At 36.0% G+C, this 13,575-nt stretch overlaps 1 pseudogene; it reads right to left on the reverse strand.

The window, feature by feature from the left end:
- Positions 1-519: 519 nt before the first annotated feature.
- LOC107877906 lies at positions 520-12,554 on the reverse strand (annotated as a pseudogene).
- Positions 12,555-13,575: the final 1,021 nt, after the last annotated feature.

Consider the following 13,575-nt stretch of genomic DNA (forward strand, 5'->3'; position numbering starts at 1 on the left):
CAAAAGTTGGTACTTCTTAAATTTTTCTTATTCTAACACTTTATATTTATTTCTAGATTTTTAAAATCATTTTAGAATCAAATTTAGCTGATTTAGAATTCTTAAACTAATGGAAAAAGTATTAGTTGTCATTAATTTTGATGACTTATAATAAGGAAAGGTTTACCATAAATATATTTAATTAATTTTCAACTCTTAGATGATTTTGTCTAAAACAACGACTTTTAATGAAGGACAAAAAGTTCAAACAATATTTCTAAGATCCTTCACACTTTTAATATATTATAGATTATAGATATTGATTATAAATTATAGATTATAGATATAGATATAGATAAATTATAGATTATAAATACAGATATCGATATAGGAGCAAAATCGAAATATTCTTCCCTTTGACATATGTTACACTAGTAATGAAAAACATAGATACTTTTATACTAGCAAACCCTCCTCCTTTATTCGTGCTTGACATCTAGGCAGAGTCTACAAAAATGCAAAGCATAATAATTAAAGCCATCAACGTTTTCCAATCTCTACCTCTTTGCTAGCATTATTAGAACGACTTCCTCTAGTGAAAAGAGCTTCCATTTCTTCCAAAGACAACCTTTTAGTCTCAGGCAAGAAGTAAAAGAAGGTCAAAGCTATGACTGATATCCCCACAAAAATGAAGAAAGCACCTCCAGTAGAAATTGCATTAGAAATTGACAAAAAGCTCATAGAAACAGTAGCATTCATCAACCTATAAACTGGAACACCAATTCCAGCTCCTAAAGCCCTGTACTTAAGAGGGAAAATCTCAGCACTATATACCCAAGTAACAGGTCCAAGCCCGATGTTGAAAAACATCTAAAATGCAGAAGTTGTAATTATGCTAAGGACCAAAGCCCAAATAAGTTTTCCGTCAGATTGCTCTGCCACAGTCAAGAAAATCCCAAGTCCAGTTAATGTCAACACCATGCCACTTACACTTGTCAACAATAGTTTTCTCCTACCAACTTTGTCAATCAAGAAAGTGGACACCACTATGAATGTGAACTTAGTAAGTCCAACACGGCAAGAATTTGTTTCCTATGGTCATAACCCCAGCTTTGGCAAAAATTTTATGACTGTATAATATCACAGCTTCTATCCCAGTTGCATGTTCAAAGAAATGAATTCCTACACCAGCAAATAAAATCCATCTAAGTGATGGTGTTGGTTTTATCAACAAATCTTTCCAAATATCTTCTGTTCATAAAATTATTTTCAAAGTGTCGAAAATTAACTGCAATCAAAGATAAATAAAAGAAAAAAAGTAATTTTTATTGATGAATCTTGTGAGTACAATTCTGTAACTCTCTTAATTCTTCTCTCCTAAACTTAGAAATGATCCGAGGGTCTTCAGTAGCGTGTTTCTCGAATCGTTGGATGATTTGGACTCCTAGAGATGTATTTAAATCACCGGGATTATCGAAAACTGTTTTTCCACTTTGGAATAATCTCAGGAAAGAACTCCGTTGATTGCTCCTTGTAAGAACTTGATAGTCAATGTCGATGTTGCCAATGCTTATCAAAATCATCTTTCTAGAATGTCCCTTTTATTTTTTGCAATAACTTTCTTCAATAGGTTACCAAGTGTCTTGTTAAAAGCTTCGGCAGGACCATTGGCAGGTGCATTGTACCTTGAAGACTTGTGCTGCTTAAAATTAAACTTCTCACACAAAGCCTTCATAAGTTTATTGTTGAAGGGCATTCCATTATCCCCAACTATGCATCTTGGTATGCCATACCTGAAAATTATGTTTGACTTGATAAGATCAACAATATTTTCCTTTTTCACTTCTTTTAATGGCACAATTTCAGCCCATTTTGAGAAATAGTCAGTAGCGGCTAAGATGTACATTTGCCCTTTTGAAGACTTTGGAAGAGGCCCAACAATATCAAGTCCCCAGGAATCAAAGGGCCATGAGGCTACAGTTGGATGAAGAGGCTCTGGAAACTGATTGATGTAATTAGCATTGAATTTACACGTTTGACACCTTCTGGTATGCTCTAGACAATCCACATCATTGTCGGCCAATAGTAGCCCATCCTTTTGATGCGAAAATGAAGTTTAGGCCCTGATTGGTGTGCTCCACACGTGCCAGAATGTGCTTCCTCCATTGTCTGTTGAGTTTTTTCCTTGTCAAGACATTACAGGAATAATCCCTCCTAAGAACAACGAAATAATATTCCCTCATGAGATGAATCGTGGTGCCCTTCTCTTAATGTCTGCTCTTTTTTGTGGATCCTCAGGTAGCCTTCTATGCTCGAGATACTTAATTTGTGGTTTCCGCCAATCTTCTTCTTCCCCCACTCAAACAGACGTATGGTAGCTTTTATCTATTTGAAGATCGAGACAACTAAGAATAACCCATTAATGACATACTTGCACCTTTGTTGACTCATTCTCTCTGAGTGCCATCGTTGTGGCTAAGTTAGCCAGAGCATCCACCATGCGATTTTCTTCTCTTGAGGCATGGTTTAGGAACACCTGATCAAACCTTTCAAGCAAAAGAATGGTATATTGGTGATATGGCAAAAAATCTTCTTTTTTCACCTCGTAACTCCACAAAAGTTGGTTTATAATCAACTTAGAATCACCATAGATATCCTATTGTAGAATCTTCATATATGATGTCATTTCAAGGCTAATAATTAAAGTTTAGTACTCTGCAGCATTATTGGAACATGTTTCACCCAAAATAAATGAGAATGGCAAGATCAATCTTTCTGGTGATATCATCACATCGCCTGCTGCGCCACCATCTCAACGTGAAGATCCATCAAAGAACATTGTCCACGACAACAGTTCTTTAGTAAATAGTATATCTTTAACAGGAAACTTATCTGAAACCTCCTATTCCACTGGCAAAGGATGATCGGCAAGGAAATTGGCAAGTGCTTACCCCTTCACAACCTTTTGAGGTGTGTATACGATCTCATATTGGTTAAACAATACAGACCATCTTGCTAGATGCCCTGATATAACTGGACGTGTCATTACAAACTTCACGGGATCAGCTCGAGAAATTAGCCTGATGGTGTATTCTTTAAAATAATGTCTTAATTTCTTTATCGCATAAAGAAAAGCTAAGCACATCTTCTCAATAGGTGTATAATTTAAATCATCTCCTATCAAGGTTCGACTTAGATAGTATAGTGCTTGTTTCTTCTTATCTTTATTCTCCTGAGCAAGAAGTGCTCCAAGTGATTGCTTTTGTGATGCAATTAAGAGTATCAACGATCTTTCAGGAGTTGGTGCCCCTAATACAGGTGGATTCAACAGTATCTTTTGATGCTTTCAAAAGAATTTTGACATGATTGGTCCCAGTGGAAAGGTGCATTTTTTTTCATTAGATGGTTGAAGGGTTGACACCTTCCAGCCAAGCTAGAGATGAACCTCTGAATGAATGACAATTTTCCTTGTAGACTGCGGAGGTCTCTCAAGTTTTTTGGCTCAGGCAATTTTTTAATGGCATCAATCTTTGTGGGATAAACTTTGATTCTACAATGACACACAATCAATCCAAGAAACATTCCCGAAGTAACCCTAAATTCACATTTGAGTGGGTTTATTTTCAAGTTAACTTTTATTAATCTCTCAAAGACAATGCGAAGGTCTTTAAAATGGTCATCCCTGTACTTTGTCTTTACTACCAAATCATCGACATAATATTTCACCCTCTTATGTAACATGTCATCAAAAATATTTTAAATTGCACATTGGTAGGTTGCACCCACATTCCTTAGACCAAAAGGCATAACCTTGTAACAATATATCCCTTTTGGAGTTTGAAATGCAGTGCATTCTTAGTCCTTTAGAGACATTCTGATTTGATTATATCCGGAAGACCTATCCATAAATGTCATAGCTTCATGTCCAGTTATCGCATCAACCATGAGCTATATGATCGGTATAAAAAAATCATCTTTTGGACATGCCTTATTCAAGTCTCAAAAATCAATGTAGACACGTATTTGACCATTCTTCTTCTTGACAGGTACAATGTTTAAGATTCATGATGGGTACTTCACTTCTCGGATAAATCTGACTTCGATAATCTTATTGACCTCTGCTTTAATTTGTGTTACCAACTCAGGACGAAACACTTGTTGTGACTACTTTATAGGATGTGCCCCCTTTTTGATCCCCAAATGATGAATAACTACCCTAGGACTAAGGCCTGGAATTTCTTGGTATGACCAAAAAAGACATCTTTTCACTCAACTAATAACTTAAAGTAGTCCCTTTCTTCTTGTGGTGTAAGAAGCGAACTGATAAATGTTGGGCGCAGATCTTCCAGAGTACCGAGATTAAGTTCTTTGATTTCATCTACAGTTGATTGTTCGCCATCCTCCTATTGGGGTGGATCCTCTTGAACATCATCATCCACACCATCAAAGTAGGGACCTTCTTCCACTGTTATGTGATAAGATGCTTGTAAAAAGTTAGAATCTTCCAATTGGCTTCCTTCGGATGTCATGATGGCTTCTTCTTTCTCATTCTTTGTCTCTCCGCAAAACTGATTAGTTAACACAATAGTGCTTCTTTTTACTTTTACTGAACCATCTGTGGTGATTGACAACACAACCTTTCTCTTCATACGTGATGGGAAGATACTATGAATGTCTTTGTCATCGATTCCTTCAAGAAAACCTTGCTTTTTATTCTCCAGCAACCCTTTTTGTGCTAATGAATTTTTTGTGGTTCCAAAATGATAAAAGAAAGAAGTTCTTGAGGTGTCGTCCTCTCTTTCCATTTGGTTAGAGGATCTATTTTTGTCCTTGCAACCTAATTTTTCAAATATAGAAACATGAGGTGTCAATCTTCCTATGCGTTCAAACACAGAAGTTTGTTGTGGCATTTTCTCATCCTCAGATTCCTTGTTTTTTCCTACTGAGGTATAATGTGATAAAGTTGTTTCCTTGCCCTTCTTAGTAGAAATTCTAAGAGGTTCCAGCAATTTGAATCCCAGGACAAACTAGGAGTGGCAACATAATGCCCTTGCTTTCTCAACTTCATTTGTACCTCTGTAAGACCATATATCTTCTCACTAGTGACATCATCTTTGAGCTTACCTAGTCTTGCCGGATTGGAGAAGTCGTAACCTCATTTTTTAAGCAACGTAAAGGTTTTCTCATCACAGTGACCTTTTATCTTATGAGCCAAATTATTGCTTCCTAGAAGCTCAAGCGTGATAGATGGGACCTGTATAACCGGGACAGTCATAATCTTCTTCAAATCTTGGAATGCCTTATGGCTCATTTCTCTCCTTAGAGGGTGGCTTTGTTGAGTACATACTTCTAGAAAGAGTTGTCCATCCTTTCGATTCTCACGAGCGAAGTAGCAAAAAATTAGATGTTCTTCATCCATCTTCATCTGTATGTTTCCTTCAGACGATGAAAGCTTAGTGGAGAATTTTTCAATTCTCTCCTTAGGCATCTTGACAGCAACTCGCTGAACCTCTACTTATTTTAAAACAACATTAGTTGGGTTGGCTAGTGTTGGTTTCTCAATACCCAATTCACAAGAATCTAAGTAGAATTTTGCATCTGCAAAGTACGACTCTGTCTCAGTAAAAGGATTAATATCTGCATTAATTTTGACTACTACACCATCCTTTACATACTTTATGCATTGATGAAAAATAGATGGCACCACTCCTGAGAAGCAAGTTTTATGATGTTTTGGCATCTATAACATGAATCAAAATGTTTGATTTCATGTTACCAATGGATAATCCTACAGGAATCTTTCCCATGGCTCGTTGTCCTCCTTGATTGAAGCCTTGAATCATTATGATGCTTTTGGACAATTCCTCAATGGAGATTCCAAGCCTTTTGAGCACCGTCTTTGGCATGATATTGACTGCCGAACCATCATCGATCAATATCCGATTGAGATATTGTTCTCGAATATCCCCTACCACAAACAAAGGTCTGTTATATAGTTTAGACCCTAACAAAAAATAGTCATCTGTGAAGGAAATTACAGCACAACATGATGCGACTCCTCTATTAGCATGAAATTCTTGTGTTATTATTGGACAATGCCCTCCTTTGCTTTCCCTTACTTCCTCTGTGCCGGAAATTATATGTGTGGCACCAATTTGACTATCTTCAAGAAATTTTTCTGGAAAGAACTCATACAATGTAATAGACCTTCTGTCACGACCCAAAAATAAAGGTCATAATGACATTTATCGCGGCATACCTTGACAAGTAAGTCTATCACCCAAACTGATAAGAAAAGAGGAAAAGATAAAAAATATCCCAAGGTAAGGCTTCTAGAATGAAGCCGAACCATATAAGTAATCATAACAATGCGGAAAGAACTTATCCAAAATACCAATTATGTCCAAAACCAGGTGTCAATGGTGTAAGAACTACTAATACAATCCAAGAGTCAAATGCATCGAAAAAATAACCACAAATGAATAATATCTATCTCCGAATACTAATAAACACATAACTACTGTAGAAAGATAGAGGTGAACTTCAGACGCATGAATGTCTAACCGCTACCTTGGAAGCTCCAACAATCACCCGAGTCAAGCAAGCTGAGGCGCACTCGAGCTAGGACCTGCACTGAAAGGGCGCAGTAGGCATGAGTACGGTCCAATTGTACTCGGTAGGTATCATAGGCCGACCAAGCAAAGTAGTAAATAAAGCATACAAAATACACACTAAGGGCACGCCATCTGTAATTAGAAAATGTCCCACAACGGTATCCCACACCACTTGCACTAACAGTTCTAATATATCTCACATATATTACAACAACATACCAAGGTATAGAACACAAGTATACATTATGTCACATATAAATAGAACAAGAGAGAACATGTAGATACAAGAGCATCAAATAAAAGTAAAGGAAGGTAAGACAAATACATAGTTGACAAGTCAATAAGGAAATACAATACAACATACACACAATAAAGTAAGTGCAATGTATATGATGATGATGATGATGCACGAGGTCGTCGTACAACCTCCGAGATCGTCGCACAATTCCCGTATACACCTACGGAGCTAAAGTCTCCCGACGTAGGACCCATGAGAGGTTCGTCAACCCATATACAATCCACATATATCATATCTCCTTTTTGGTATATCCCTCGGAAAAAGTTTTATAAGGTGTTACAATATCTTTTAAAAGGTGTTGCCAGTGTTTCTCAGATGTTGCCACAGTGGTACCAATGTTTCATGAATAAGTATGATATAAAGATGTAATGCTCACAACCAATCAGAATGAGTATTTCCACAAACAAACATATGGCATACTTCCACAACCAACCACAATGATACATTTCCACAACCACTTACGCCAATATCCGCTCATTATTTTCGTATCATTCATGAATTTTCACATGTCTCATTTGCCAATAAAGTATGAATATAATCACAATACACCAATGTTACCACATTAGAATTTTAACAACACAATACAATTATTCATATGTATTCAAGGCTATCAATATCACATAGAACCCCACACAGTCACACATATCACATAATATCTCAATTTTGACAATTACATCACATATAAGCCCCCATACGGGCACAACACATAGATAGCCATTTTTCATAATTAGTTCTCACCCTTAATATGCATTTTGCACCATCATTTACCACCCAACCCAATTTGAAGAGTTAAGCCATAACTTACCTCGAAAGCCGAAATCGGTTCGCTATACTTGAAACCGCGACCTTACTTTTCACGAATAATTCCGAACTCCACTAAAAACATCAAATATGAAATCTACGCATTAAAACAAAACGAACGACACCCATATCGACTACTTTTGGTTCGAGGTCAAAACTGACCCCCAAAATGGGTTTCCAAAAAGGAAGGAAAAAATCAAAACTTTACTTCAAAAACATGTTCTCCATATTTTTAGGAACCTACAACAGAAAAACCAAGTTGAATCGAGTAAAAAAATAGGATTCAAATCGAAGTAAAACCATTTCTGAGCTTTATCGTGTAAGATTTTTAAAATTCGAGTTAAAATCAAGAATCAGAGTAGTTTTGAAGGTTAAATTGATGAAACACTAGTAATTATAAGATAAAAATATTATTCAAGTGAAAAGGAGTGAAGTTTGGATTTAAAATTATGCTCTAAGATTTTTGGGGTTTTGAGGAATTTATGAAGAAATTATTAAGAAAAGAGGTGAATTTTTACCTTAAATCCGTAATTAAACCAAGAAATAGATGTTAATCTAGCTTCCCAAGCTCCCACAAACTTCACTTTTAAGCTCCCAAACTATTCAGGATTTAACTTTCAAGAGACAAGATGAAAAATAAGCAAAATGAGCCAAAAAGGGTGAAAAATATGCTATTTATTGCTGATTTTCTGCAATAGCTGTGCAGTTTTTTTTCCTTAAGTCGAAATGGATTTCGATTGGGTGCCCGAATTCATTCGGAGTTTGATTTATACAAATGAACTATGCAACCACACTAAATTCGATGTTCCGGACGCGATGGAGATATCATATTATCAAAAAAATATCGTTTTCACAAAGTTGACCCCCGAAATCTGAAATTACAATTTTCCAAATCGAGGGTCGAAATGAGATTTAAAAGCCGTAAAATCATACCAAACATGCTAACAACCTAAATTGATATTTTGGATCTGCTGGCGAAGTTGGATTTTCCATCCGAGGCCGTTTCGATTAAATGTAGGTCCCACACCCATATTTTCAATTTTCCAACTTTCTGATCAATAGGTCGAAATGAGCTCGGGTGCATCGAGACCCAAACCGAAGGTTAACCTAGCCTAAAATCGATATTTTGGAGCTACTGGTGCAGTCCGTTTGGTCATCCGTTGCACGGATCAAAAGATATACACATAAGTCCAAAATAAGGCTCTCGAAGCCATCAAAAACCACAATGTTGCATAAATGATACCAAAATGCATGAAAAATCATGTCAATCACTCCCACACCCCAGAAATATCATAATGCAACTATGGAGAGGAGTAAAATAGTCAAATTACATAAAATCATAAATTTCACATATTTCATCAAATTTTTAGGTTGTTACACCTTCGGTCCTTCCGTGACAATGCACCATCAATCTTCTTGTTAGTATCAAACTTAAACTTTTTAGTGGTCGTTGATACTCCATGTTACTCTTCATCACTCTTAGTTTAGGAAGTCGTATTCTTAGAACCGCCTGATGTCTCCTTTTCTTACAAGAAACCAAGGTCCACCCATCGTCATTATTATCTTTGGCTTTGTTGTCTGTTACCAATGAGCCTTTAAGAGTTTTCCTTGGAAAGTCCACTTCAAATGGCTCGCAGTTCCCAAAATACAAGAAGATTGACCTTGGCATGGTTTGCAACATTGAACACTCCTTCTTCTCGGGAATGATACTAGCGTGATTTGCCTCTACTGTTTCATCCATGTCGATGATGATTGTTCCTTCACTTACCAGCGTTATGATTTTCTCCTTCAAGATATAGCACTTTCCCGTTGGGTGGCCAATGACGCGATGATATTTATAGTACTTGGGATCATTGACCTTATTGATTTCCTCCGGCCTTTTTGATTCAAAAAGATCAATGATTTTCTTAATTGGAAATTCATCCAATATCATAGGTACATCTAAATCTGAAAATGGATAAACCTTAGCTTCTAATTCTTTCAAGGTTGTACGACGTTTATCCTCTCTTGGAAATTTCCCCGAGGCTTCATTTTCTTTTACTTTTTGCTTGGTTGTGACCTTCACAGAAGTTGCTTTCACTGCCATAGACTCTTTAGTCTTTGAGGTCATACCTTTCTTAAACTCCTTTTTTTCTTTCATTTGGTCAATAAAAGGGGATGCCCCATGATTTGCGATGCTTAACTCCATGTCGTGTGCTTGTATAGCAAGCGTTTCAAATGTTTGCGGTTTTATTCCTTTTAGTATGTATAGAAGGCCTTGATGCATTACTTAAATGCACATTTCTACCGTAGATATTTCAGAAAGACGATCTTTGCAGTTCAAACTCAATGATCTCCATCGATTGATGTAATCTGTTATAGGCTCATCCTTTCTTTGCTTAGTGTCCATTAACTCTATTATGCTCACAGTTCATCGGGTGCTTTAAAATCAATTGAGAAATTCCTTCTTGAGCTGCTCCCAAAGATCAATTGACTCATGATCCAAGTTAATATACCAATCAAATGTGTTCCCCTTCAATGAATGAACAAACTATTTTACCAAGAGATTGCCATGTGTTCCAGCGTTGCTACATGTTTCAACAAAATGGACAATGTGTTGCCTGGGGTTTTCCTTTCCATTAAATTGTTGCAACTTTGGTGGTTGATAGCTAGTAGGCATGGGTAGACAATCAATTCGTCTTGTGTAAGGCTTGGAGTAATACAATGAACTCTGTGGTACTCCACCATATTGAGCCCTGATGGTGTTTGTTATCATGTCCTATAACTATTGGACAGATAAATCTGTAACTGAAATAGATTATTTCTCCTTCTAAAATTTAGACTTAGCAGGTAATTCTTCAACATCCCTATTCTGTGGAGTGAAATTGGGTGGATAAGTAGGGACGTGACTCGACTCTCTTGGTTCATAGGCCTCCAGTTTGTTCATGAGTTCAACGATATGAAGATTCTTATCGTCAACCGACTTTTATAGGGCTTTAATAGTTGGTCCTTCATTGCAAACTTCTCGTCCATGTCAGTTGAGTCAGACGTTAAGGCATTGACCTTCATTGACATTGGAGAATCCGTTGAATCTTCAGGTTTACCAAAGTTGGCTCCGATTAAGGAAAGTTTGCCAAAGAACATGGATGCAAGATTGCCCCTAGCAGTTGTCATACGCGAGTTGTTATTTTTCACCACTTACAAAGAAGTGAAGTATTGAGATTCATTCGAGCCACTAGCCTTGCATTTTTGGTGAGTAATTGGTCCAACATGACAGGGGTCAGCAGACGCGGTAGTAGAACCCTTCCATGTAACATCGTTTATTTTTCCGAAGTCCATTGCAATAGTTGAATTTTTAGCTTCTGATTTGTAGGAGGAAGAGATGAAGAGCAAAAATGGTTCCACTGGGCGGGCCAAAATTTGTTCGAAGCTATTTTTCAAGTAGTGTTGAAAATTCACAGCTAGCAAAAATAAAATAAACAAAACAAGTAATTTTATTTAAATGAATCTTATGAGTATAATTTTGTAACTCTCTTGAAATGATCCGAGGGCCTTCAGTAGCGTGTTTCTCAAATTGTTGGATGGTTTGGACTCGTGGAGATGTATTTCAATCACTGGGAATGTCAAAAAATGTTTTGTCGCTTTGGAATAATCTCCGAGAAGAACTTTGTTAATTGCTCCTTGCAAAAACTTAATAGTCGATGCCGATGTTGCCAATGCTTGTCAAAATTCTCTTTTCGAATCTCTTTTAGAATATTATGTTAACCCCTATTTATAGTTGTACAGAGTAGGCCTAGTTGCTTGTGGTTGGTCAATATATGTCACTTTGACACTTGGGGACTTTTGATTGGTTCTTGAATTTGAATGAGATTTTCACATCATTTGGACATGTGGCGTCACTTTGTTGGTCTTTAATTTGACGGGGATACCAAGTCACCCTGACACGTGGCGTGAGTCTGGGCTTCAAAGTGTAATGGACCTTGAGCTTGAATTTAATAAAATGAACTAATTAATTTGTAGAGCCCAAATTAATTAATCAACCCAAATGATCATGAATTAAATTCAAATTTTGTATGAATTTAACCTGTTGAATTTTATATGTCTACAGCTTTACCTTGTGACTTAGCTGAAATCGGAATCTCGACAATGTAATCATCACAGTTTTCGTCGATGCCTACTTCTTTCTTAATCTCCCTCAATCTAAATTCAGCTTCTTAAGAGCTGTTTGAAACTTTGAACATTATTTCCTTGGCTTCTCCTAGACGACCTTTCATGATAAGCCATCTAGGAGACTCTGGTATTTTGAGAATGCCAAACGCTAAGAAAAGTGAAGGGATTGTTGCAATCCCTAACATTATTCTCCATCCAAGTCTCAGAGGCAATCCAGAAAAAATGTAGTTTGACAAATAACCAAGTAAGATCCCAGTGCTAATTCCAATTTCTGGAAGAGAAGTTAGAAATCCATACGTCAATGGAGATGAAACTTCTGATGAATAAACTAGTGCTATCATAAGCGCAAAACCAACACCAACTCTAGCAACACATCGGCCAACTAATAAGACCGCGTAAGTTGGACTGTATCCCATTATAACAAATCCAATTAACAAAATTATCAAAGCTATAAATATGGTGTAACGTCGACCAACATAGTCAGAGGTTCTTCCAGCAGAGAGTGAGCCAACTAAGGCACATAAATTTAGGATCCCTGCTAGAACTCTTGTTTTTACATCACTGATATGGAATTCTTCTTTGACAAAGATCATTGCTCCACTCATCACACCAGTATCATAGCCAAAGATGATTGATATAATGGAATCAACAATGGAACAAGCACAAGCATATTAGTTAATCTTATTGGGATTTTCTACACCACCTTTCTCCATTACTGATCTTTTACAATGCAATATACGTTAGAAAAGAAAACTAATATAACTGAAATCTTTACTCTTTTACGAAGGTACTGTATATAATATAATCCTCTAAGTTGCTTATATATTTATTTTATGTTTTTTTTCCATATTATGAGAGTCTTTACTAATAAAATATTAATTGAAGAAAAATAGCAAAAAGATGATTTTGTCTAAAATATAGTGTTTTAATTAAGAACAAAAAGTCCAAACCGCTTTTATAAGGTCTCCACACTTTTAATATATTATAGAATTATAGATATGATTATAGATTATAGATATACAAATCCTTATTCTATATATACGCATTGTTGGGTCATTTACATGTATTTGTATTTTGCTTATACATATGTAGATTCAGATGTATTTTTTGTGCAGTGGTTTTTTGTATTTGGACTGTTCTGTGTTCATTACAGTGTAACATATTTATTTATTGTATTTTTACTGTTTAAGATATTTATTTTACATATTTTGAATACTTATATGCATATGTATAGAGTTTTTCCTTTTTGTAATAGAGATTTTATGCCCTATACGTATATATACACATACGGGCCATATATGTATTTTGTATTTACATATGTTGTTCTCTATGTATTTTTGTACATTGTTAGATGTTTATTTAGACTGTCCTTTGTTGCAATAGAGGTTAATGTCCCATATATACGACATAAAACCTAGAGAAAAAAGAATGCCAATAGAAGAACCCATACAAGAAGGTGGTAATAAAGGAAAAATTAAGTCATGACTAGATAAGTTTGAATAATTCAATACTTAATTGTCTATATTGCAATAAGACGTTATATAAATTTTTAAGTTGTTCCTTTAAATTTTTCTGAGACCAATAATATTCTGAATATAATATTATTAAACGTTCGTAGGGTCTGGATCAACAGGCCAAAAAACTAGTCCAAAGTTCTTCTCTAGAATGTGGAGACCTGCATGGGCCACCAATTATTAATCACAATATAAGATAATAGATGGTCAGACTCAGAAA

This window comes from Capsicum annuum, chromosome 1, assembly GCF_002878395.1.
Source record: "Capsicum annuum cultivar UCD-10X-F1 chromosome 1, UCD10Xv1.1, whole genome shotgun sequence".
Lineage (NCBI taxonomy): Eukaryota > Viridiplantae > Streptophyta > Magnoliopsida > Solanales > Solanaceae > Capsicum > Capsicum annuum.